The sequence below is a fragment of the Notamacropus eugenii genome, chromosome 1 (genome assembly GCF_028372415.1).
Source record: "Notamacropus eugenii isolate mMacEug1 chromosome 1, mMacEug1.pri_v2, whole genome shotgun sequence".
Taxonomy (NCBI): Eukaryota; Metazoa; Chordata; class Mammalia; order Diprotodontia; family Macropodidae; genus Notamacropus; species Notamacropus eugenii.
The window spans coordinates 520019980-520047889 of NC_092872.1; the positions used below are offsets into that span (position 1 = coordinate 520019980).

Sequence of the window (27910 nt, forward strand, 5' to 3'; positions counted from 1 at the left end):
ACACAAAGCAGGGAGCCACGATCCCTCCACTGTGAGGGGAATTCTTTCTAAGGAAGCAGAACAATGTAGCTGAAGAAACTGCAGTAGGAGTCCTAAGGTCACAAATTTAGGGCTAGAAGGAACTTAGAGATCATCTAATCTTGAGATTCTTAACTGCGGAATCTATGAACTTGGTTTTTAAATAAAAATATTTTGAAAACTATTTAATATAATTGGTTTCTCCTGTAATATGGTGTATTTTATTCTAGGAATTTAAAAACATTATTCTAAGCAGCCCAATCCATGGACTTTACCAGACTGCCAAATAGTCCATGACACACACACACACACACACACACACACACGCATGCACACACACGATAAAAATCCTTGATCTAAGCCATACCATTATTTTACAAATGAGGAAATTAAGACCATGTAATACTAAATGACTTGTCCAAGATCACACAGGTCATTAAGTAAGTAGCTGAAGAGGGATTCGAACCCAGGTCCTCTGACTCCAAATTCAGTCTGCTGGGTTTTCACTACACCACTGGTTACTAGTCTTAGTTCAGCCATTAACTAGTGGTGTGACTTTGGGTATCTCCCCCTCTTTCGGTCCAAATTTCTTTATGAAATAAAGAGATTACACTAAACAGTCTCCAAGGTCCCTTCTAGGTCTGACATTCCATGAATATTACAAATAAAATGTTTTGGCAGGCAAACACTTGACATGTCTGCCATGTGGAAGGGCATGCCTTCATGGACTTAATACAGTTTTAGAGGAAAACCTTGCCCAACAGGTATTAAATGCTAAAAGAACACAGATCTTCATGACTAGCCTATGAGGCAGAAAAGGCATGGTATGGCTGAGAGAAAGAGAACATCTATTACGGAGAGATGAAAGCAGCTTTCATCATTAGGGAAGAAAGTCTTAGAAAGGGCCACCAGATTCTAACCACACATGGGTCAAGACCATCTTGAGGAATCTCTCTCAGAAGATTCACAATTTTTGTTTATCAAGGCATTGGGTGACAGGCAATGGGTAGGGATTAGGTATTTTGAGTTTATGTGCAATGAGTATATGATTCTGATTTCTGCCTTTTGTGTTTTTGATAATTTGGGTATTACTGACAGCTCCTGATTTCCCCACCCATTATAAAAGAGAAGAAGAGAGTCCTAAGAGTTGAAAGAGGCTTTAGAGACTCATCTGGTCCAGGGGTATGGAACTTGTGGCCTTCTAAGTCCTCAAGTGTGGCCCTTTGACTAAATCCTAACTTCACAAAACAAATGCCTTTAATAAAAAGATTTGTTTGCAAAACTTGGACTCAGTTAAAAGGCAGGACCCAAGGCCACATATGGCCTCAAGGCCAAAGTTCCCCACCTCTGATCTAGTCCCAACTAGATGGCTCAGTGGACAGAATGCTGGGTCTGGGAATCAGGAAGACCGGAGTTCGTATCTGTCCTCAGACACTTAGCAGCTGTGACCCTGGGCAAGTCACTTAACCTCTGTTTGCCTTAATCCACTGGAGAATGAAACGCAAACCACTCCAGCTTCTTTGCCAAGAAAATCTCATGGACAGCACTGGTGAGCTATGACCCATGGGTCATGAAGAGATGAACACTTGAACAAGTCCCATGTACATATTTTACAGATGGAGACACTGAGGTCTAGTGATGGAAAGGGATTTGCAAGACAGCAGCAGAGCTCACATAAGAGTTCAGGTTTCCTGACTCTGAGGTCTATTGCATCCTCATGATAATGGAGAAATGAACAAAAGTCTTTAGCATCAATGACATATTTATCACATCTTATCCCCTTTGCCAAGGTAAAATTCTGATGGATTACAAGTGGGTCTGCTCTCCTAGAAGGGACAGAATGTCCATGTTAGCTCTCAGTCTTGCTATCTGCCACACAGCATGGCTATCCCACCGGAGGGACCTTGAGCAAAGGTCCCTCATCAAACATCTCTCAGTCTGTTTTCTCATCTGTCAAATGAGAGACTTGGTCTATGTGCCTTCTTTGATTCCTTCCAAGGCCAAATCTATGAGCCTATCTGTTCCTCTTTCACAGAAAAGTCTTCTCAAGCACAATAATTAAATGCACAGATCTATTGTTTAAAAGGACCCTAGGATTTACAGGTTTAAATTTATGGCAAGAGCCACACTCCATAAAGTCAGGGCCTGAATCACTTAACTGCTTTCACATAATGATAATCAGAAGGGGTTCTGTAAAACAAAAGGACAGCATGATGTAACAGGAAGAAGACTGGTTGTGGAGTCAAGGGCCCTGGGTTCAAATCCAGCCTTTAATACTTACTTGCTATATGCCTTGAAGCCAGTAAATTCTTTTGTGGAACCCTTATTTTCTCATGTGTAAAATGGAGCTAACATTTACAACTCTGTAAACTTTAAAGAGCTGCATAAATGCAAGCTATCGTTAAATAAAAAAATATATCATCCACACACACACTTTCTTATGCCATCCTTGCACCTCCCTGGAAGTTACCGAACCAAGTTAAGAAAAAAATGTTGAAGAGAATTTTAATCACAGGAGAGGCAGTACCATTTTGGGTTAACCTTACTTATAAAGTAAGTGGAAATTATAACATTAACAAAATTCACTAGAAAGATCATTGTAGTGGAATCTGCTTAAGGGACACACACTGTGAGACCAAGGGACTTGGCGAGGCAGACTTTGGGATATTTTGGGTAGAACAGTGTAGTATAATAAATATGAAGAACACCGGACTGAGGCAACAGACCTGTGGTCTTGTCCCAACTCTGCTACTACCTGTGTGACCTTGGGCAAATCATGGTCCCTGCCTTGACCTCAGCTTCCCTGACTGTAAAATGAGTGACTAGATCTTGAAAGTCTCTTCCAGTCCTAAGAATTCATAATTCTTTTTCACACTTCTCCTCTTCTCTAAAACATCAGTGGTTCTCCATTGCCTGAGTAAATTTTAGTTCCCTTTGCCTGCCATTCAAGGTCCCCTACAACCTGACAGTACCCTACCTTTCTATCCATGTCTCACATCACTTCTCTCCATTCCAGCCACAGTGGCTTACTGAATGTGTCCTGTGCTCTCCTATCTCTTTTGCTTTTGTTCAGAATGACCCCTTCTCTATCTCCTTCTTGGCCTGCTGGTCATTCTTTAAATTATAACTCTAATGAAACTTCCTTTAGGAAGCCTTCCTTGAATCCCTCATTTTCAAATGACCTTTCCTCACTGACCTCAGATAGTACTTTGTTTTTATAATGTTCTAATGTACTTATGATGTAATATTACATATTGTAGGTATTTGTGTTTGTGTCACAGTATGTAACCCCTGCGAGGACAGGGGACTATGTCTTATCTGAGCTCTGCATCCCTCTCTGCTCCAGCGCCCTTTCTATCATAGCACATACTAGGTGTTTAATATATGCTTGCTGAGTGGATAAATAATCTAGGGGACAAAGTATTTAATTTATAAAAAATAAAAGGCAACATGTATCTGTGAGATCCGAGCAGGGCTAATTGGATATAATTTTAAACACCAGTTATTCAAGAAGAAGTATTTCCATATTGGAGGTGGTGAATGAGGTACGTATGTGTGTGTGTTTGAATTATTTAAGTCACAAACTAAAGAATGCAATGGAGTGTGATGGAGGGGGAGGCCCAAAAGGGGAAGAATTGTGGCAGAACGTAACCAATTCCTGTCTGGGAATTTGCGATTGAGGGAACACTGAGTTTTGCCTCCTCCAGATCACTACCTAAGGCAGGAGATTTTGAGCTGAGTGAGCTCTTGGGAGATCTACAGTACAGTCACTGGCAGGAGATACAGCATCGTGGTAAATGCAGCGTAAACTGCTCTAGGCCCAGGAACCTCTGGCTCCGGTGGTGACACACTACACACAGAGGCTGTAATATTTACCCATCACCCACTTGGAATAGCAAATTCAGAAGAAAAAAATGAGACCAGCAACAGAGCAGAAAAAGAGCTAGACACAAGTAAGGTGCTTGTCTTGGGTGTATCAACCTGAAGGAGCACAGAAAAATACAGAAAATAGGTATCTACTATCACCAGTGTGTTGTGCACCCTCAGGACAGGAGGGACAACTTCATATTCTCGTACAGGTATACAAATATTTAGTTACAGCATTGCTCCAGCAGCCCACAAATTCTGAAGTCAAGACATTCCACGTGACCCTTCCATCTTTTGTTTCCCCATCCTCGCCATTCCCCTAGGGCAGGTGAAGTCACAGACGGTGGCATAGTGTAAAGAACCCTGGACTTGGAGTCTGAAGAAAGGAATCTGAGACCTGGCATTGCCACTTACTAGCTATGTGCCCTTAGGCAAGTTACAACCTAAGTAGGAGTCTATTTCTGTTGCTGGCACGGTGCCCAAGCTACCCTGATTGGTGAGTGCGGACTCACCCAACCCACCATATCTAGCTTGTCCCAGACCATGCCTCACATCTAATCCACCCTGAATGTTTTTCTCTCTACAGAGTTGTATACTCCAATCCCCCACTTTCCTGCTTTTGCTGGACTCAAATTAATACCACTGTTTCTAGAAAAGACCTGATGATCCCCAGACAAAACTCCCTTCCTTGGATACCACTCTCCTCTCTGTGTGGTCTTCCCCTGCTAGGAGAATGTAGCTTCTTTAGGACAGACACACTGTACTTTTTTACCTCTATCACCAGCACCTAAACTGAGGGTTTGGTCCATCATAGGCACTTAATGAATGCTTTTGAATTCATTCATTCGGTGTAAAATGGGAATAACAGTATGCTATCTCCCAGGCCTGTTGTGAGAGACGTACTTTGTGATCCTTAAAAGTACCATAGAAATGTCAGGTATTATTATTTGCCTAATAAAACTAATCCCAACCTCCTGAGTCCCTCTATTTAATAACAACATATATTTATTAAGTATTTACGACATACCAGGCCCTGGGCTAGGCAACAGAGCTAAAAATTCCACACTGTTAAGAGCTTACATTGTATGCACATCATTATGCCAGACACAGACAGAGCTGAAAAAAAGAATAAATGAAAAGCACTTATTAAGTACTTCCCAATGTACTAAGTAAGTACTGGGCATGCAAATACAAAGACTGTTCTGGACCTTACACTCCAACAGGGGAAACAACAGATGTAGAGAGATGGTGCAAAGTTACAAGGTGAACAGAGAAGCCGACCGACATGATCCCACCAGGAACAATGGTAGAGTTGGTTTGATAATATTTCACACTTCCAGAAATGAAGAGTGGTGGTGTGCGGAAATGAGAGGGTGCAGATGTGGCGAGGAAACAGTGAAGGAAGTAGGAGTGAAGTAGAGGAAAAGAGAGAAAGGAAACTAGGCTAGAGCTTTTTCTAAAATAATGTGCCAGGGAGGAGGTCACCAATCAGGAGAGTGGAGCTGCAGGAGCAATGTTCCACCACAGAAGGTTGATAAGAAGTTTTGGAGAAGGTACCAAAGAGGGAGAAATAAAACACTTCTTGTCCTCAAAGAGCCCACAATCTACTAGGGGATATGTGGCAGGGACATACGTATTATATAAAGTGTGTATTCGTTCTTCATTGCCAAAGAAGACCATGCCATCAGAGAAATGATGACATGACTTGCACTTGACTTTGTTTTGAGGGAAGGAGGGCTGTGCAGGTCACCAGCCTCACTTCTCCTCCAGAGCCACGTGAATCCAGTGACCAGATATTCATCAGGATGACTGGAGATGACCCAGGATGAGGCAATTGGGGTTAAGTGATTTGCCCAAGGTCACACAGCTAGTGAGTGTCAAGTGTCTGAGGTGAGATTTGAACTCAGGTCCTCCTGACTCCTGCACTGGTGCTCTATCCACTGCACCACCTAGTTGTCCCAATTATATAAAGTGAAATATGATCAGAGGCAAAAGAGTGACAAAAAATGTTTGAAGAAAATCTGAAGATGGGAGAATACTTTTATCTGAAACAGGAGGGAGACAAATTCTCAGGAAGACACTGAGGAAGGAGGCACATGAAGCAGGCCTTGTAGGAATATATTAATTCCAACAAGCAGAACCAAAGAATGAATATTTTTTAAGTATGGGTGAAAGTACATGCAAACGCATGGAGTCAAGAGAATGAGGTCCAAGACTAAAGGACAGAACTCTAACTAGGAATTGTTGTACCTGTAACAAGTAGCACCAAACACACTTTCACTAGGGAGGAGGAATCATGGGGTGAATGCAGAGGAACAATGGAAAACAAAGCAGGAAAGGTAGGTCAATGGTAGATGGTAGGTATATGCTCCCTAATGAAACTTAAAACAAGGAATGACAAGACAGAATGTGACAAAAACTTAAAAGAGAAAAACACAGAAATGTAAGGAGGCAAAATATGGCCTTTAATTTATACTTAAGCATGCATTATGTCATTGAGGCTGTGACCTCAGTGATATGGATATTTTCTCTTTTGCAGATTACTCCCTATCCACACTTCCTCATTCTGTGTAACTGCTGCTCATCCTCTAATCTAGCCCCTCCACAGAGGATGCACTTTTGATGGGTTCTAGGATTCGGCATCTTTCCAATGATGACTTACACACAAGAAGTGGTATAAGATATATTTGAGGACATATAGGATTGGAAAAGGAGGTGATGCATTTGGAATCTAGAGCAAAGGAAGAATTTGCTGTAATTGTATTCCCAGCCCTTAGTGCAATGCCTTAACAAATGCTTGTTGATTGACTGATTAAAGATCTCGAAAGACCAGAGGTGCTTCCTATGAGAATATATCTTGGTATCTAGTCAACTCAAAGTCAAGAAGTTGCTTCATAGGAAACTGGAGAATTGGAAGGGTCCTCAAAAGTCTTCTATAATCTAATCTCCCACATCATACAGAAATCTTCTCTAAAGCATCCTTGGCAAGTGGTCATTCAAGACCTACCTGAGTTATTTCCAGTGATGGGGAACTTAACCTCACAAAGCATCATGCTTCATAGTTAGATAGCTCTAATGGGAGGTCCCCTTCATGGAAAGCCCAACAGTTTGCATCTCTGTAATTTCAACCTACTGTTCCTTGCTCTACTCCCTGGGGTCATAGCATGTGAAGTCTTAAACAATGGGCCAAAGAACCATCGTGGCTCTTGGTACCCACACAAGAAAGGAGTTCCTCAGGGTTGTGAAAAGACTTTTTCCAGAGACCTCTTTGCAGAACATTTCTCGGAGACATGAAAAATAGGAGATAACCTTATGATGTTCTGAAAAAATTATAGTTTGCCATCCCCTATCTTCATACCTTTATTCCAGTTGCTATATTGTTCATGAAGCTTTCCCTGATTATCCAAACTCATGTCAATAATCTCCTTGAAATTTTAAAAGCACTTTGGATGTCTTCTTTGAACTTATACTATTCTAACTTCTATTATATTTACTTTGTGACCACACCTTATCATCCTTACTAGAATAAGTTTGTTGTCAGTAGGAATTATATCTTGTTCCATTTCTTATGGTCTCCCCTTCCCACAGGGTGTCCAGCATAGAACAGACACTTAAAGGTTTGTTGACTTTGCTGCTGTCCTTGCCGTGAATTACAGGCACATCAACACATCTGGTTTCTGAAGCTGCCTTAAAGGCCAGAATGGGGCTTCATTCACAAATCACTATTGTGGTTAAGTTACATACAATCTTTGGCCTTTAAAAATCCTTCTGGGAGTGATGACATGTCTCAAAAGAACCTTTAGAAATGTGACCCATTAAAACTGACAGAAAATGCAAGTGGCAAGTTAACTAAGGGATTATTTGGTGAATTCCAAATGATGCAGTCAACTGGAGTAACCCAGGCCTGGAAAACTCTCCTCCTTTTCCTCTACTCCCTTCAACGATTAAATAATTTAGTCAAATCTCCAGACCTCTCCTAGTAGAGACCTAGTTCACATTATGGGCTTTTTTCTTCAATGTCTGTACCCAGCGGAAAATATCACCCTAGTTTTCATAATACAAGCAGCCAAAGAGGTTCCTTGCCATACTAAACAGTGGCTGACAACTTTCTGAAAGCTGTAACATTTTCACCACTTTTAAATCAGCACCATATGACCCATACTTCTCCTCCTCATCATAAAAAAATCCAAAATTCATCCCATTCCCCATGATAACAGCCAATCTGGGGAAAGATCTAGGAAATGTATAGAAATGAAGCATCTGATCACAGCTTGGAATAAATTCCTGCTTCCCTCCTTTCCAAAGAGCCTTACTTTTCCCCCTGGAAACAATTTTTAGTATCTTTTGTAAATTTTTCTGGTCATAAGGCACTAGGTTCCTTTGGGAAACCTAGTGCCTTTTTCCTGAGATTATGATTCCCATTTGGCATTGAGTTGCTTAGGAGTTTTGTATTAAAAGTAATAACTATTTTTACCTTGGCCAGAGTGCGACAAAACACAGACCTCTTGCTCTATATTAGTTCTCTATATTAAACTAGAAACAAGGTGGGTGGGGGTACGGGGGAAAACAGGACAGGGAAGAAAGTCTTGTCTAAGTGCTTTAAATCAGGCAGAGGGTGCTGGAGGATTTAGTACAGTAGAAACAAGGGGATAAGAAAAAGAATGAAAATCTTGAAACTAAAGCAAATGGATGGGCCTGGAACTTCCATAGCTAATCAATCACTCACAGCTCAAATCTCATTTTGTTAGGAGGTCCACACTGGCCCCCAATTCTGGAACATCAAGTCTGAATTACAGACATTAATCCCTATTTACGGTCTTGTTTAAGATCACAGAATTCTTAGAGCAAAAAGGACCCTTGACTATAGGACATGAATTATCAGAACTAGATGGTCCCTTAGAGGCCATCTTGCCGAATCTCCTCATTTTAGAGAGGAAGAAAACACCAGAGAGGGGAATTTATGTTCCCGAGGTTATGCAGTAGTTTTGCTGGCCACCTCAGAGTTCAGATCACAAAGAGATAGAGGAGTTTTCTATTGAAACATGGTTTACAGGCACAGCTTCTATATCTTTCCTTACACTCTAAATTTCCTTGTCTAGTAGTGGAGTTCCAGGGAACCAATAGCACTGTATTCCCATTAAAATAAAAAGCACCACCATCACAGTCTTTACCACCTGTTGTCACAGATGTCAGGAGATGTTTGTTGGGTCTAGGTTTTTGGTTCTAGAGTTTTGGACAAATTCTGGGTCAGGGTGTATTTTCCCTTGGTACAGTGTCCTTCTCATTTCACTCCTGCTCCAAGATATGTTCAGCAAAGCTGAATTCCCAGTGGTGAGTGTGTATGTGAGTGTGTGTATGTGTGTATATACACAAAAATTTGGTAAGGATGGGGAGACATCTGACTTGTGATTTCATTCGCACAGGGGAACTCACACTGAGGAAACTCCATCTATTAATGGAGATAAGCACCTATTCTGCTACCTATAGTCTTATACAGTTGTCTGAGGCTCTGTGAGGTTAAGTGACTTCCATAGATCTCAAAAACATTATGTGTCAGAAGCAGGACCCAGATCCAGGAGGCCAGGTCTTTATCTACTATTACACATGGCCTCTTTCTCTGTAGTACACTGACAATGCCGAAGGTAGTATCAAAAGGGATGTCTTCTCCTTCCACCTCTAACAGAGAACTTCACTAATGAGATTCACTTCATAAAGGTCTACTTTTCCCTTTTCTCCTATTCCCTTTCGTGGCATGGTCAAAAGAGCATCCTAGATTTGAAGTCAGAGAACACTGGTTCAAATCTAGGTTCTGCTACGTATCAGCAGGGTGACTGACCAAGTCATTTAAATCCTCAGGCCTTCCCAATCTCTGTTTTCTAATTTGTAAAATTAGGGGAGGGCAATTTCTAGTCCTGGTCTAAATATTGCAATTCTATGAAGCGTATGTTAAAATTCATACATATCATCTCCTATAACTGTTGTAGGAGACGACTTGATCAAGTGGAATGCTCGAAGAAGGAGCAAGTTAACCAGAACTTTGTTTCAGCCTTTAGTTTATTGATCATCAGCTCTAACATGGACCTTAGCGATAATCTAGTCTAATTCCTTCATTTTATAGGTAAGAAAGCTGAGGCTTAGCACACACAGGGATTCCTCCAGTTATTCAAAAACAGAACCAGTACCCAGAACCCAGGTCTCTTTTTACTACCCCAATGCTCTTTTCATTCTACTAAAGAAATTTATTTAGATATCCAATTTCTATTTTCCTTAAATAGGGTACAGAAAATACAGAGCAGGGCTAAGGGAGGATCTTAGGGTATCTCAAGAACATTACTTGTTCAGTCAGTCGATAAACATTTATTAAACACCTACTATGTGCCACGGTGTTATGCATCCAGAAGGTGTCATTTCTAAATATTACTGATCACTGACCAAAGCTCTAAGATATTTTATCCTTTTAAAGTGGCTATTGAAACTAAATCTATAATCATAACTTTTTTTAAAAAATCATTATTTGCCTCCTTTTTTAAAAAAAACAATGAAGGGCAAGAAGTTTGATTATCTGGAACCTAGAAGATCAAATTTTATTGTAATTCATGATAAAAAAAGTTTTAAGCTTTAGGAGGAAGAGCCTACTTAAGTAGTTAATAATACCACTAGAATTGTTGGAAGCGGGGGGGGGGGGGGGGGGGGGGGGGGGGGGGGGGGGGGGGGGGTGTAAAGGATAGAAAGCTGGCCTCAAGGCTAGGAAGACCTAGAGATTCAACTCCTATCTAATCTATGGGATTTTAGGCAAAGGACTTAACCTCTGTGCTCTTGGGGTAGCTCTCTAAGACTATACAAGCTGAAGAGAAGGGGCCAACCTTCATTAATGGGTGTTCTTTCACCTGGGAATTCCTTATACTAATAAACCACAGGTCCAATCCTTAGCTCTAATAAAAATACATTTTTATAGCATTTTAAGGTTTACAAAATGCTTTCCTTACAACAGCCATGTGAGGCAAGTCATGTTCAGTATTATCTTCATTTTACACATGAGAAACTGAAGCTCAGAGAGGTTAAAACAAAAAATTGGTTCCTGGTTCCCAAACTCCCAAGTGTTAAAGGGAGGGTTAGATCCCAAACGCCTTATGACTCTGAATTCCATCCTCTTTGCGTTAAGAAATTCTGCCTCTACTTTTGCCATGGCAATGATAAGGCATTACTTGGCCTTTATTTCTTCAGTGGTCAGTGGGTGCACCCAACTAAAAAGAGCTATCTTTTATATAAAGAGCTTTCCTTTAGTTGATTTTTAAAATACACACACACACACACATACACACACACACGCGACAAAAGGGAGCTTCCTCAGGAAGACAGCCAGGCATTGCCCATTGAAGCCTACATTATCTTCTGGGTCATTTTCTCAAGAAACTGGTAAATAAAGCAAAGGTCCAATCCTCTAGAAATTGTGCTGGGTGATACTCTAGCACCAAAAGGATTTGCCTAGTGTGCTCTGAGCAGGTCATTCTGAATAGGCTGGTCAAAAAACAAGGAATTGCCAAAAGAACTTTGTTGAAGGATGATTCAAAACTGATGTTGGCTGCTCATTCAAGAAAAAGCCAGTTCTCTGCTTGTTCTGATCTTAGCAGGCATGGAATATTCAGAACTTGACAAGAAGAAAAAAAACCCACAAAAATTTAAGCTTCTCCAGGATGTAGATGTTATAGCAATGTAAGAAAAGTTTTTTTTTTTTAATCACCACTTTCAATTCGGCAGACTCTACTTCATTGAGTTACTATGCAGTGATCACTTCCCAAAGGGCCAGGACAGCATTTTAGTTTTTACTTTTAGATGAAAAACGTTAGCTTTATTTGAATAGTTTCTTTTTTTAAAAAAATTGCTTTTCTACCCCAGATGGTCTCTAGTGGAGTAGCCCAGGGATCTCTGTTTGCCCCTGTGAAACGTAATATTTTTAGCAATGCCTTAGACAAAAGCACAGATAGTATACTCAATTAAATTTGCAGATAACACAAAGTTAGGAGGGATAGTTAACATCGTATATGATGGGGTCAATCCAATAAGGATAAATACGGCATTACACTTGTACAAGAAAAAAAAAACAACTTCAGGAAATATAAGAATTTCAAGCAAATACAGGGTGGAGGAAGTACGCTTGGAGAGCAGTTGTCCTGAGAAAGACCTGAGGGTGTTAGTGGGCTACAAGTTGAATACGAGTAGCAGCATGATGTGGTAGCTACAAGAATAAATGAGATTTCTGCATTAGGAGATGCAGCCCAGAGCTTTCAGGAACAGAGAGGGGATGGGCCATTGCACTCTGCCCTGGTCAGATCATCTGGAGCATCCAGTGTGTGTGTTCGTCCTTCGTTGCCAAAAGAGACCATGCCGTCAGAGAAATGATGACATGACTTGCACTTGACTTTGTTTTGAGTGAGGGAGGGCTGTGCAGGTCACCAGCCTCATTTCTCCTTCAGAGCCATCTGAGTCCAGTGACCAGATATTCATCAGGATGACTGGAGATGAGGCAATTGGGATTAAGTGACTTGCCCAAGGTCACATAGTTAGTGACTGTCAAGTGTCTGCGATTTGAACTCAGGTCCTTCTGACTCCTGCACTGGTGCTCAATCTACTGCACCACCTAGCCGCCCCTATTTTTTTTTTTTAATGTAAATGGGAAAGAAGACACATAGTTCAGTAATTATGATGTCCTCTCATTTACACTGTTTTCATTGTCAATTAGGTCCAAGATGTTTTTCACAACTTTAGTATTTTCCCCTCTTTCAGTCAGTTTGTCAATCCATCCCTCAAAGTCATCATGGTTTGGAGTATCATGCTCATATCTGAGGACCAAGAATATTGATTTAAAAGGATATCACTAAACCAAAGAATTTCCAGAGGGGGCACCAGGACGAGGGTGGGTCTTATGTCCATGTTATATCAGGATTAGTTGAAAGAACTGGGCATGTATATTTTTTTAATCTGAGAAGACAAAGGGAAGGACATGATAACTCTCTCCAAATATTTGCTGGGCTAGGGTTAGACTTATTTTACTTATTTATTTAAGTTAAAACCGGGAACAATGTCTAGAAGTTACAAAGAGTTACAAAAATTTAGGCTGTTAAAAGGGAAAAAAAGTCCCAATAATGAGTGTTGTCAGAAATGAAATGGACTGCCTTGAGAGGAGGGAGGTGGTAGATTCTTCTTCATTGGAGGTTTATAAGAAGTCTGGACAACTATTTATAAAGCAGGGACTCCTTTAGTGTACGAGTTGAACTAAATGCCTGTAGAGCCAACTCTGACGTCTCTCAAATTCTGTGAATCTTTGCTATATAGCCTTTAAATTTTAGGGGATCTGTTCATTCAAAAGTCAGAAGCATGACACTCAACCGCCAAGGACACAGATCAGAAAAAGAGAATGGCAGAGATGGAAAGGACTTTAGTGATTCATCTTCTCTGATTCCTTTATTTTACAGATGTGGAACACTGAGCCTGAAATAAGGTGGTGTAGTACATAGAGTACTGAGTCTGGAGTCAGGAATATTCATCTTCCTAAATTCAACTCTGGCCTCAGACACTTACAAGCTGTGTGATTCTGGGCAAGTCCCTTCACCCTGGTTGCCTCAGTTTCCCCATCTGTCAAAATGAGCTGGAAAAGGAAATGGCAAACTGCTCCAGTATCTTTGCCAAGAAAAACCCAAATGGAGTCACAAAGAGTCAGACGCACCTGAAAAACTGACCAACAAAGGTAGAACCAGGAATACAACCTAGTTTCTTAAAGCCCAATGTTCTTTCTAACAATGCCTCACCCAAGTCTGCTACTCTAATAATAAGAGAAAAAAAGTTTGTTCTTTGAAACTGGCAAACAGTGTGGCACTCATCACGAGGGTGAAGACTGAGAGACCCACCCTATCAGACTTGCTACTTTCTCTATGGGTGGGCAAAGTTGGAAGGGGGTTGCCTGGAAAAGGTGCCTTTGGCAATCTTCTTGTAGGGGTCATCGGAGAAAGTGAGCAGCAATCTTTTGCTTTTCTTGTTAAAACTATTAAAGTCTGTTGGGTGTGAGAGACCTCAGTTTTTCATATATTAATTCCCTTTTATTTTAATAAGGAAAGGCTAATTTCAAAGAGAGCTCCCTGGCTGTGTTGAAGTTAACTGTTCTATCACAATGTTCCCATTGTAAATGGAGGGACTTCTTGGCCTTTAAACTTGAGTTATAAAAATCTGGTCTGAGCCCAAAGTCTGGCATGAAAAGAGTATTTTAATTTCATTTAATGAATATTTTTTAAAAATCTATTTGACTATTTAAAATTTTGTTCTATTTTTTTTAGATGAACATTTACCAGTGTGGAATGTTGGGAGTAGGGTCAGGGTGAAGGACTTTTCAGAATCTAATGGACAAAGGAGGACTCACATGGATACCACCCAAAAGCAGCACAATTCGCTCAGGCTGCATTTGCCTATTTCCTAGGTTATAAAACGGCTGAAAAAGGTCAAGTGGTCAGTTAGCAAGCATTTATTATTTAAGTGCTTACTATGGCCAGACCTGTACAAAGTACAAAGGGCATAAGGAAAGTTTTAAGTTTAAAATACTCAGTTCCTGCCTGCAAGGAACTCACATTCTAATGGGGAAAAACATGCAAATAATTATGTCTATACAAGAAAAGTTATGTAAATAGAAGAGGACAATCTCAGAGAAAAGAGAGTGGGAGAACTGGGAAAGACCCTTGCAAAAAGTGAGATGTGAAGGCCAAGAGGGGGAGGTGAGAAGTGAAAGGTCATAAGGCCCTTGAACGCGGTGCTTCCTTTTCTATTACATTCCCATCCCCCTGCCTCTTCAGATCCTGTCATAGTTTTAAGCATAAAAGAGGCATAGCACATAGAGCTATGACCAGGAGCCAGGAGACTGGACCAGTCTAGGGAAAGGGAGCCTGCAGCCTCCAGGCCACATGTGGCCCTGTAGGCTGCAGGTTCCCGACCCCAGGACTAGCCTCATCCCTAACATTTATTGCTTGTGTATACTTTGAACAAATTGCTTCTGCTCTCTGAGTTTCAGTTTCCTAATCTGTAAAATGAAGGAGAACAATAACACTTGCACTGCATACCTCACTGAGGAGGTCCGACGAAATAATGGATGGGAAAGTCATGTCAAGAAATATTCTTTAGGTGCTTTCCATGTGCCAAGCCCTGGGCTAAGCAGTGGAGAAAATTCTGAAAGTGCTATGCAAGTGAAAGGTGGTGGTAGAATTTACAGAATCACAGAGTTTGGGGCTGGAAGTAACCTTATAATCTAGGTCCCCTTCTCTTACAAAATAGGAAAACTGACATTCAGAGAGGCTAAGTGATGTCAGTCAGTAAGCATTTATTAAACACCTACTGTGTGCCAGACACCATGCTAAGCACTGGGCATTCAATGGAAGGTAAAAGACAGCGTCTGCCCAACATCACACAGCTAATAAATGACAGATCTTGTTATAGAGCAGTTACTATTATAAAACCTCATGTCATTCAGCTTTAATCATATAGAAATTTGTGATAATACTGACAGGCTGGAATGAAGTTCTCCTTTGTATTAACTAAACAAAATATAAATACAAGGCAGATTTCGGGATGAAGGCTTACCATTTAAGGAAGATGCTTTCTGTTACTTTTAAAATTACTTCGGAAACATAATTTTTTTTAAACAAAAAATGCAACAATTACAAAATGTCTATTAAAAAATCTGGTTCAAGTTGACTAGGTGGTACCTTACCCCCTAAACCCTGACCCCCCCATCACCATGAAGTTGTTTCTCTTGGGAAAGAGATAATGATACTATATTACATATTGATTTGGGGATCAGGATATGGGGTTTGTTTGATTACTTATGATCTGTGAAACTGTGGGCAAGTCACAACTTTTGCGTGCCTCAGTTTCATCATCTATGTCTCCCAGTGCATCCTGGGCCATCTCCAGTCATCCTGAGGAATATCTGGTCACTGGACCCAGATGGCTCAGAAGGAGAAAGTGAGGTTGGTGACCTGCACAGCCCTGCCTCACTCAAATCAAAGTCAACTGAAAGTCATGTCATCATTTCGATGTGACGGTCCTCTTAAAGAATGAAGGGTGAACACAACAACTAAATGAAGATGATAATACCAACCAATCTACCTTACGGGACTGAGACTCAAGTAAGATCCCAGATACTAAGCAAAAATCTTACATAAATGACTTTTATTCTCAGTAGCATCCCCATATCTCCCTACTGCCCAAACTCAGCCTCATCACTCCTCAATCTCTCCCTCTCTACTCCAACCCATGTGGAACATTTTTGGAAAATTAAAAAAAAAATTCCTACTGGCAAAAATCTAATTAATAGAATACATTTATGGAATGTTAGCACTGAAAGGTAACTTTAAGACCAGCTAGTCCAACCTTTCATTTTGCAGAACAGGAAAACTGAGGAGCAGAGACTTACCAAAGGCCACATGGAAATAAAAGTAAGACTTACATCAAAGTCTCTTACCCCTAGGAGATACTACCCTACATTGCTTAATCCCAGGGCTCAAGCTTCACTTGTGAAGACACCCAAACCGTCCTCAAGTCACTCCCTGCCTCAGTTTCCTCATCTGTAAAATGGATACAAGAATAGCATCTAACCCCACGCTCTCCAAGTTTTTGTGAGGATCAAATTAGGTAATATTGGTAAAATATTTTGCAAACCTTAAAGCACTACCTATATATTAGGTATTATAAGGACTACCTAGCCTTCAAAGCTCAGATCAATGCTACATCTTCTGCGAGACCCGCCTTGATCCCCTTTACATAGCACTTCAAGGCAGTGTGGTGGAGGGAAAGAATACTAAATACGGAATTAGAAGAATTGGGTTCAGGTCCCACTTCCAACATTTGCAAGCTGTGTGATCTTGAGCAAATCAAATCACCTTGAAAAGCCTCAGTTTTCTCATCTCTAAAATGGGGATGGTCATCATACTTATTGAGACCTCCCTCCAAGGGTTATTTTGAGGAAAATTTTCAAGAGGGAATAGGGCAGGCAGGGCTAAAGGAAAGAGGAAAGGAATAAACATTAACATAGCATCTACTATTTGCCAGGCATTGGGCTAAGGGCATTACAACTGTTACCTTGTTTGATACATCAGTGCAATCTATTAATATTACTGCTTCTTTTATGTACTCCTCAACCATTTTGCAATGTGATTATATGTGAATGATATTTCCTCCAACAGAAGGTAAGATTCCTGAGAAGAGACCCTGATTTTTCTCTGAGAAGGAAACTGGTTTTTACCATGTCCCAATTTCTGGTTGATGGCTGGAACCATCCTCCCAGTTCAGCAGAACAGATCTGAAAAGGTAAGTAATACTTCTTAAGTGAGAGCAGGGGATATTAAAAGATCTCCAGGCTAATATTTTTAGGATGTTCTACAGAAAAGGTACTAGAAGGTGACCAGCAAATTTCCTACTGAATCAACAGTTAATGGAGTCCATAAGATCAACCAGAGGAAACTCAAATGTTGCAAAAAGATTAGTTTGGACATTTAACAGAAAAAGTCAGTTTCCCCCTCTAACACAGAGGGGAAAAACCCAAAGCTGCACAATTTCCCAGAAAGGGGGTTATTTCCAAAATCCTGTACAGAAGACACACACAAACAACATGGGGGAGGGAGTACGTAGGGAGCAGTCTGACAGGCCTCCTCTCTGGATGGAAACCGCTAAAAAAGTCTCCCTCAAAGCCCACTCCTATGTCTCTTCCCCAGTTGTCTTTCTTGTGGGTGCCTGAGTAATCCTGGAGGCATTTCCAGTGTTTAATACATTTGCTGAGTTGAAGAAATTCCTTTTCCTTTTTCTCCCTACTCCAACCATTAACTCATAACTAGCAGTCTATTTAGCAAGATGGCAACAACTTAGCCTTTATTCATCACTGGCAGGATGTAGAGGATCTCTCCTATTCTCTTCTTCTTCACTGAACGGTGCCATCCTGACCATTAGACTGTTAACAACAGAAGGTAGCAGGTTATAACATGTTACGGAACACGGCATTGCCTAGTTCTCAAATCCAGGACAATCTAGCAGAAGACTCCCAACTCTCTTCCACTGCCTCATCCTTCCATTCAATCTCGGTAAGGCTGGATGAGAACTGGATCTCATTGGAGTTCAGACAACCACCAAGTGTACAGTAGGAACACTAGAATTGGAAGCAGCAAGTCCTGCATTCTAATCTTTGAGCGACATCCCTTAATTGACATGTGATCTGCCAGAATCACAGTGGCACTGTGGGAAAAACCCTGGATTTGATGTCAGAGAATCTAGGGAGAAGTCCTGGCTCTATGTCCCAACCTATGCAATCCTGGGCACGTCACATCCTTTTCTGGGCCTCAGTTTCTTCATTTTATGGATGAGGTTGGACTTCGATGGTACCTTAACACTCTAAGATGCTATGTTTTTCTAAGATTCTTTTAAACAATGAGTCCTAGAGTATGGTTTGTTCTTTCACCTCCCTTCTCTGACACTTAAGTTTCCTCTCTGTAGAAAATGGCCATAAGAGTATTTATACTATCTACTTTCCAGGACTGTTATGGGGAAAAGACCTTGGAAAATTGGAGCAGAAAAAACATCTCCTGCATTGAACTGCTTGTTTCCTTATAACCAAACCTATTACAAATAAACTAGGGTTAGTCATCCCTCTGGGGGAAGAAATAATCCCTTAGCATTTCACCCCAAAACCTTCTTTCACTTAGACCACATTCCAGCGAATGATCTAGGAGTGGCCTTCATTCAGGCCATAGAATGGTGAGATCTCAGTAGCACATCAGACTCAAATTAGTAGCAGAGTCAAGCCTTGTAGGAAAAAAAAGAAACAAAATGGGTGTCCATTGTTTAAATGAACAAATCATAGCATATAAATGTAACAGAGTATTAAAACACCACAAAAACAATGAATAGGAGAAATTCAGAGAAGCATGGATAGACCTGTGGGAAACAATGTAGAAAGCAGAACCAAGAAGATATTCACAATGGCTACAAAAATGTCAATGATTACGTCAGAAAGCAGTTGACAACTGTTGAACTTGAAGAAAAAGGAACTTGGTCCAAGAGAAATATAAGGAAATATAATTTTCACAACACAATAGAGAGATGGGGGCTAAGGATGTAGAAAATGGCATGCAATGTCAGAAGGCTTGTTTTGTGTTGGCTTTGCTTAAATGTTTCTCTTTGTTACAAAGAAAGGATCAATGTTTGGAGGGACGATAGGCAAAGAGAAATAACCATGATGTAAAAACAAAAGAATAAATTTATAGAAAGACTAATAAAACTTAGGTAGTTTTGGTGGAATGGAAAGAACACTGGATTTATAATCAGAAGACCTCAGTTCAAACCCTGATTCTGCAACTTACTTAAGGGACTTTGTTTAAATCATTTCCCTTTTCTTGGCCTCAGTTTCCCCATCTGCAAAATGAAGGAAACCGAACTAGATGATCTCAAAAGATTCCTTTCAGCATTCTAAACCTATGATCCTAATCTCCGGACTCCCAGGCTGGGACTCTTTAATGCTATTTAATTACCAGAGGGCTCTTCACCTGCCTTTCAATTTTTCAGAATCGAAACCAAATCTCCAAGACTCTCTCTAATCTGACCTTGATTCTCTTTCTGCAGAGCAGCTAACAATCTTAGAAGACCCTTCTTTGCACATACACCCACCAAAAATGTCAGTCACACAGACAGGAAGTTGGGCCTGGCTGAGGTCATTCCCTTGGGGCTCCTGGAGTTTGCGGTGGGTTAGTGGTGGTGGTGGTTTCAGTCTTGCTTTTTTGGTGACCTTAGAAGTGCTTATTTATGCATTTAAAGCCCATGATCTAATACTTTCTGGTTTGGCTGCTTTCTCCATAATAGCAGCCTGTAAAAAAGCAGTGGAGAATTCCCCATGTTTTCTCATTTTGGGTCAAAAAAATAAGCTGCCATCTATACAGCATTAAACAATGCCCACACGATGTGCTGGAATACGCTGCTCCAGCAGCAAAAAACCAATCTGGAGATATTTGGTAACTTGGGGGTCTGCTAATCAGCAAGTCACTTTTTGATAGAGGTTGAAGAATAACATTCCTAAACTCGTGTTAAAGCAATTTTTAAAAAATGCTGGATTTGTTCATGTTTTCCCCATTTCTTCACAGAAGAGTCAATGTTTTCAACATCCTTTCCCTCTGTAATTTTCCTATTGGCACGGCCACATTTGACCATGAAACCCCACGTAGGTATGTTACAGAAACAGTGATTGTTGAAACAGACGCGAGTCTCTGGCATGAGCCTCTCTCCTTTACAAAATTAAAATGCCTTTTCAGCTCATAGGCTGTAATGTACTTCAGAGATGGATACAAAAAAGAGTAACTGACATACTAGGAGATGAAATGAGAGATGTTTGTGTGTCCTTCAGCCTTCCCCTTTCCCCCTCACATGATGGTGGAATGTTGCACATTTGCCCTTTCTTTCTGGGAAGTAATTTCATTTTGCACTTAGTTTCTGCAGCTAAATTCACAAAAAAGATGACATTTCCCTACAGAAAACTCCACATACTTCATGTATTGCATTTTTTAAAAATATTCATGACTGGTGTGGATGCTCATTCTATTAATACATAGTAAAGCATATGACTTAATTTCATAAGTTTCTGTGGCTAAAAAAAATCATTAGCTGGTGGCCAAGCTAGGGGATAAGATACAAGAGACAGATGGATATGGACACAGAGGACAGGGAATAAACCCATGATTTCATTAGGATAGAGAATCTGAGGATGATGAAACTCCTTTTCCCAATGCAAGTCAGCACCTTCTAGTCTCTACGGCACTGGAGCACCAAGCCAGTACATGTCAAAAGTCAAACCTGAATTCAGTTCCTGGATCAGAGGCCATTATGCCATGTAGCTATAAACATGTTTACTGGACACAAAAGAAAAATTAAAAGAACTATTATTTAAAGCACATATATTGGAAAATTAATTCAAATACTTTTATAGTCACCTATGTTCAATGACTTGTTCATAAAATATTTTAGGAATAATAAAATAATAATCCGTTTTGTACTGGCCAATTAGGGAGCCTCTTCCATTATGGAGATGGTAATTATCTTCACTGTTTTCAAGAATAAACAGCAACAAATAGTATTTCAGACAGCTAAAGTCCAGACCTTTTGGTAGCCTTCAGAATTGGATCAAAGTTCCAGGTATAGATTTCTAAACATTTTCATCCAGATACACTTTTCAGAGATCTAACCCCCAAAATTAGTGATAATAAATTACAGTTATTGACAAAGGTAATCAAAGGTGATACTAGTGTTAGCTAAGTTAGATTCATTATGGCTATCCTTCACAAACTAACTCCTACTACTGTCACATCATCAAGAATAATATTTTAATATATATACCAACCCTAAATGTCTAAGTTTAGAACATCTTATATTTAATTCATAAAAAACTGCTCAATTTTCTATGCTACCTACTAATTATTCTTTGCTGATGATTTCCTCTTCAGATGCTATGCAACGTAACTACGCAGTCATATCGCAACACAAATTCCACTGCAAACTATTACCTCCATGCATTACCTCCTTGACATTCCCCCCACCTCACCACCATGTACAGTGTATAATCTCCCACTTAGCTTCTCTTCTGATATCTAAATTACCAAGTATGTATGGCCAATTTAAATTTGTAGCAATTTTTTGATGGAAGAAACAAGTGGAAATATCAGGTATAACTGAATATCCTTTCCAAGAAAACATTCCCAATGTACTTTGATTTACAGATAAGGAACAAAATCCCTACTATCTAAATGCTTGATTTTTGTTTTCTTTGGTTAACAAATCTCAGCAGTAGAGTTTAGGAGAAAAAGTGTTTTTGATTTTAACATTTTCCTTAATTAAAATACCCAGTACACACAGAGCCATTGATGGTAAAAGCCTCAAATATTCTAAGTCGGCATGGAGCACAAAGAATTCACTACCATCTTTTTTCTCCAAAACAATTTAAATCAGAGTAAACAGAGGCTGAACAAAGCAATGAATGGATAAGATGATAAGTAAGCAAGGGGTTGTAGAGAAAGAATTCAGACCAGAGTTTTTAAATTTCCTTCTCTCTCTCAATACACTATTCCTCTTACTTTAAAAATATTTTCATCGCATCAAGACTACAAACAAGTCACTCTTTAAGGCTCTACAGAATTATGAGCTATTATTACTCAGCTCGGTTCCATTAGGAGAGGGCAAGGACGGATTCCCAGGGTCAGTCCCCAGTGAGCAGCTATTGTCAATCACCAGGATGTCACTGCTCTGAGGTCCCACCTAATTGAAGGGGACTTAGCCCCACCCTAAATCAGGGTGTTGGTTAAACACCATTAAAGGAGTTAAGATCTGCAAATAAAGAAAATGAGGCATTGTCTTAAGTGAATTAAGGCAGCCACCGGCCAATTATTTCCTGTTCCCTGCTAACAACTACAACAGACAAAAAGGAACCATTTTGGAAAGACTTGTTATGGGTTGGGGAAAGATGGAAGGGGGATGTGAGTGTGCTTTTTCTGTCAACAGTCCAGTGTTTTCACAGCTCAGTGTCCTTACTGGGATTAAACACTTGGTTAGGAGTGAGGTAGGGGGATGTGGATTTAAAAAAAAATAGTTTGTTCTGCTACTAGAAAGAACTATCCTGGTAGCACCCTCTGGTGAGTAGAGATTTTCTGCCTTGGGAGTTATTGGCTATTAGGGCACTTAAGCCCAACAACATTAGAGATAAGGAAAAACCTTATTAGGTTATCCACTACGCTCCTTTTTAAAAGGACTCTCTAATTTTTCTTTTCTTTTTGCAGAAAGGTTAATGCCAGTAGAAGGTACCAAGTCAAGGGTTTTTGTTTAACCTCTCAAATTCAGTTGGGAAACATAATTTTCCCCCTTCATTATATACTGTTCCATCTTTCCGAATGTGGAAATATGGGCTCCACTGCCAGAACCTGCAGGCATTGTTATCTATATTTGTAATGTTTTAATTACACATTTTAATAATAATCCAATAATAATCATAGCTCATATTTCTAAAGGGCCTCAGGGTTTACATAATGCTTGTACTACAAAAGCCCAGTGAGGTGGAGAGTGTAAGAATCATCATCCTGTTTTACAAATGGGGAAACTGAGGTTGAGAATTATTTTACACCAACCATTATTCTTTACTGATGATTTCCTCTCCATGGGCTGTGCAGTATAACCATATATAACAACACAAAACCCATCAAAATCTACCACTTTTCCCGTAAATTTGACTTTTTTTTTCTTTTGCTTTGCTCCTTGACCAAAGATACTTAGGGTGGGTTCTGACTCCAAGTCTGGTGCTACTGCCATGACATCTCCCTGCTTTTTCATGAACCGTAGCCTGGAGAAGAGAAGTATTGGCAGTTCTGTACATAAAATACTATGTTGCTGCAGACCTTTGTCTGTCTGCTTGGAAAAGGTGGTATTCGGGAGACAGTAGAAAAACCTGGATTTGTTTTGGGCTGTGCTGCTTACTATCTGCTGAAGCTGGGCAGTTCACTTCCCCTCTCTCAGATTCCTCAATGGTAAAATAAAGGGATTGGATTGCATGACCTGTAAGGTAGCCTAAAGTCCTATAATCCTAATTATGTCACCCCCCCAATCATTAAAAATAACAACACTTCACATCTTCTCTCATTTTCTCATGACTACAGAGAGCATTTTTTTCCACTGCTCAGAGTCATCATAATCTGCAGTCAATTCCACACATTAAGCATAACAACCTGCGACTTTATTATACAAGGAGTTTATGGTGAGGCTAATTAGCGTCTAACTGGGCACTCCAGCTGAGGACACCTAAAAAACATCTGGCAGCAGAAGCCTAGTGAAGGAGTGGAGAGAGTCGGATCACAGGGCCATGCAATCCCATCAGAGCTAGTTCCAGTCAGATCTTAGCAAAACTTGTCTCTTGTCTTTGACCAAAGTTATCTTTGGAAAGGTAACTGAAAAAATAAGGAAACTGGTTTCTTCTTTGCCAGAAAGGACATATTTTGTAGTTGGGAGCACATGCCCTTTTAAAATGAACACAGGATGAGTGTGTACATTTTATACAAACTCACTTGTGTCGACACAAGGGCATGTCTATCCTACGATGCAAACAAACTCATTTAAAAAATGCCTTTTTGCAATGATATTTCCAGTCTTCCAATAACAACTCATTCTGATTCGTTTACTCTTTCAAATATGGCTAACAATGTCTCTCAGCAGTTAAAAAAACAAAAATAATGCCAGATATTGCCAACACCGTGCTTTCTGTGCTCCGCCAAATGAGAATGATATAATAAGCCCTCAACCCAAGACTCCTTGAGAGTTCTTTTTACAACATGTCATTCAGACAAGAGATTATGAAATTTAAAGGAAAATACAATTCACTCTAGACAATTTGATTTCCTTTAGTCAGTTAATAGTTAGAAAAATATTAATGTGTACATACCAAGTGTCCCAAAAGTCTTTGTGCAGTTTAAATCACACTAAGATTTTTGAGTCACCTTGTATACATAAAAATGCCAAATGATCCTCTATGTACGTATGCATACTACATATAGGCAAGGAAAAGCTCAAGAAGAGGTAAATAAAAGTCTTACCTAGTCAAGTATAAAATACTATCACAAAGCTAATTTCAAAATTCTGAGTTAAACAAGGAATAAAAATGCTTCAGAAAATATTCATCACTGTAATATGTCATTTCTTTTTTTAGATCTAGCTGTACTGGGAATCTTCTCATGATTACAGATAGGGGTTCACTAGAAGTCTGTCTTAGGGAGTTTTTAAATCTAGCAAAAAGCTACCTGTAGGTGGTTTCAAAGAAAAGCCCAAATCTGCCTTCACCGGCCATCCAAATTAAGTATCCTCTTTCCCGGATCAGAAGACAAATAAAGCTGAACGTATAAAAACTCAGGTATTTTTGTAATACTTTTTTGGGAGGTGGGTGGGCCTGGGAGGCATGGAAATGGGGAAAGGGAAGAGATTAAAAAATAGTAAAAAAAAAAAATAGCAGCTTATATTTGTACCATATTTATGGTTCAGGGAAAGATTAACATAAGCAGGGGAAAAGATGGTTTGAGAAAAATTCCTGAATGGAGATTATTTCAAGAGAGAGAAGCAGAGATTATGTGCATCCTGCTTTGAACCCTGTTCAAATGCCCTTCCAGCTCATTTTTGTTAGTTACAATGTTGGAAGATTAAGTGTTTGCTAGGACCTGTTAATAAATTTTAAGCAAACCCAAAAAATTTTATTGGCTGCATATATGTAATTTAACAATGAAAATTTCAGTAGAGGAGAAATATACCATTACGTGAATGGAATATTAAAAAAAACCCCCTACAGCAATTGTACCCTGGGCAATAATTTCCTTTGGAAGGTATTCCCTAACTCAGACATAATTTAACACTCAAATGCTTATTTGATGTTTGTAAATCACTCTCAAACTCCCCTAAGCCTTAAGAATAGCTCTAGATGCAGGTTTGGTATTAACTCATTTCACTGCATCAGGTAATTAGACGTCACTGAAACGGCCGTGATTTATATGTGCTGTAATTTTTTTTTTGTTACAAGGTAATTAAAGATTACGTGGCAATTCTCAACATTGTGTCTATGAAGTTTAGCATGAGTTTTATTTTTAGATTCCGAAACCCGTATGGTCAGTTTCACCTCTCCCTGTCCGAGACCCTTGAAACCGCTCTTACAATTCAGTAACTGAAAAGGAGTTGTGGACTCGTGGGGTGCAAGTGTTTTCACCCCAAGGCTGTTTTTACCGCGGCAGTAGTAGTCTGAGAGGTTGTTACCCGACCTTTGGCACTTACGTATTTGCACTTAAATAACTTCTTTAGCACTAAATTATTTATTTTGGGCAGGAAAAACAAAAACAAAACCTCACAAGCTAAAACCAACAAACTGAAGGTTTTGGACAGCAGCATAAAATCCCATTTTTGGTTTCTTCGTGTCAACAATAATAAATTAAAAAAAGAAACAAGTACACAAACCGACCCAGTGTTTTTAAGCACTCCTCGTCACCAGGGTCTGCGCTACATAGCAATTATTTCGGGGTCCCATTCCTCATCGGGGAAGGAAATAACAAAGTGGCGATGCCGACAGCAACCTAACTGACACGCTAAGGACGGTCGAGGGAGGAGGGGTCACAGGAGGACCAGTTAGGGCACCACTGCCCTGCACTTTTTCAACCCAAAGAGAGTTTCAAACAGCAAAGGACGTCCGTCCGTCTGCTGACTTCTAGGAGTTAGCAGAGCCGACTAGTCCGTAGCATCTCCCGGGCCCCTGCCTGGCAGGAAGGCTTTGGTCTCCGCCAACTCACCTTAAGCGAGCAGCTTTTCCTCCGGCACGGAGTGCGGACTCAGCCAGCCCTCTCTGCCCCTCTCTCCCCAGCCGTCTCCGGGCGTAGGAAGGTTCCGCACCTGGCGCCTGTCAGCACTCGACAGCCAGCCGGATCAGGGGCTAAAGCGCTCTCTCCCGCCCTCGCTAGCCCAGCACTTGTCCACTTTCTCCTGAGCCGAGCAGTGACGCGGCTCTGGCCACCTGGCCCAGGTTTGCCCCGCCACCTTCTCCAGAAGTGGCTGAGTAGTGCCCGTAATCTGCAGCGCCCCAGGCACAGGGGGAGCAGCCCCGCAGGCCGCGCTCCCCGGACCGACACTGTCCCCCAGCACGAGACCCCGGGCGACCCCTCTCCCGGGTGTCCAGAGCACTGACGGACCGGGAAGGTCCGGGGCCAGGAGAGCGCTCGGTTCGTCCTGCTCACTCGACTCCCTCAGTCCCGGCGCTCAGCCCCCTTGATCAGCGAGTCGAGGGGACAGCGCGCGCCGGCAGCTCCGCGCCTCTGAGGACGCAGGCGGCCAATGGCCCCCGAGGCAGCTCCCGTAACCCCGCAGGCGGCGTTGGAGGGCGCTCGCTGGGGCCGCGTTTTTGGAAGCACGCTTCCCTGGCTGGGATGCGGGGTGAGGGCAGCGGAGGGGTTAGCCCTTCAGCCTTCGATCCACTCGCCTTAGGTTCGCGGTGCTGTTACTTACTCTGCTCCACCTCCCCACCCCCGAGGCCGGCGTGCGCGCTTGGGAGGCGTGCGGGTGAGTGCGCGCGGAGGGGAAAGGGTGATGGTCTCCGTACTCACCGCTGGCTGCTGGAAAGAAGCTCCCGCGTCCCCGGGCCGAGCCTGCGGGCGGCTGCGGAGGCACTGGTGACTGAGCGACTCCCCCCTCCCCCCAATCCCCCGCCGTCCTTTCCTCCAGTCTCTTCTTTTCTCCCCCTCCTCCTCCCCGCGGGTTGCGGCGCTCTCGGCCCCCAAGCGGGGCGGGGCGGGGCGAGGCCCGCGTGTGAGGTGAAAGGGTCGCGGGGAGCTGGGGCGCTCAGGGGCGCGCGGCGCCTCGCGGAGGACCGGGGCTGGAGCGGGGTATTCGGCTGAAGCAGCTGCTGCTGGTGCCTTCCTTCGCTTAGCCCAGAGCACGCCTGGGGGGGGAGGTGCTCGGCCCCCTCCCCCTCACACACCCACCGACGCTCCCCTGCCTGCGCTCTGCCCTCGCGCCCAGATCTTCCCGGTGGGGAGCACCGCACCCAGACACGGAGGCACTGGTGCTTGGAGCCTCCCCACTGGTTGGGACGCCGCCGTAAAGCGTCTTTCTCCCTCTCCCTCCACCCTCGTAAAGACTCCCTCTCACCGAGGCATCTACTAGGGGACACTTTCTGTAGTCCAGACACTCAGTTTACAGGAAAACTTTTAAGGGAGTTTGGGGTACTGCAAAGAGTAATGGGCTTGGAGTAAAAACCTCGGCTTCACATCCCAGCTCTGTGACTTACTGGTTGCAATCACGTCTATTTTACTTCTCTGGGCCTCAGTTTCCACATTGGGAAAGAGTGATCGATTAAAGGACCTAACTTCCAGTTATTACCCGTGTGTTCTAACTCATTTAACCCATCTAGGTCTCAGTTTCCTCATCTGAAAAGGAGAGGGCTGAACTAATT

At 41.5% G+C, this 27910-nt stretch overlaps 1 protein-coding gene across 2 annotated transcripts in view; it reads right to left on the reverse strand.

Annotated features, from left to right (window-relative positions):
- Positions 1–27142, reverse strand: part of EYA2 (EYA transcriptional coactivator and phosphatase 2) — a 234710-nt gene extending 207568 nt beyond the window's left edge. The window contains exon 1 of one of the 2 annotated variants that reach the window (XM_072633655.1): positions 27063–27142. The gene's annotated coding sequence lies outside the window, so the exon portion shown is untranslated. Of the gene's footprint in view, positions 1–26255; positions 26937–27062 lie in introns of those variants that run through there. The other variant, XM_072633654.1, reaches the window with a different exon arrangement.
- Positions 27143–27910: the final 768 nt, after the last annotated feature.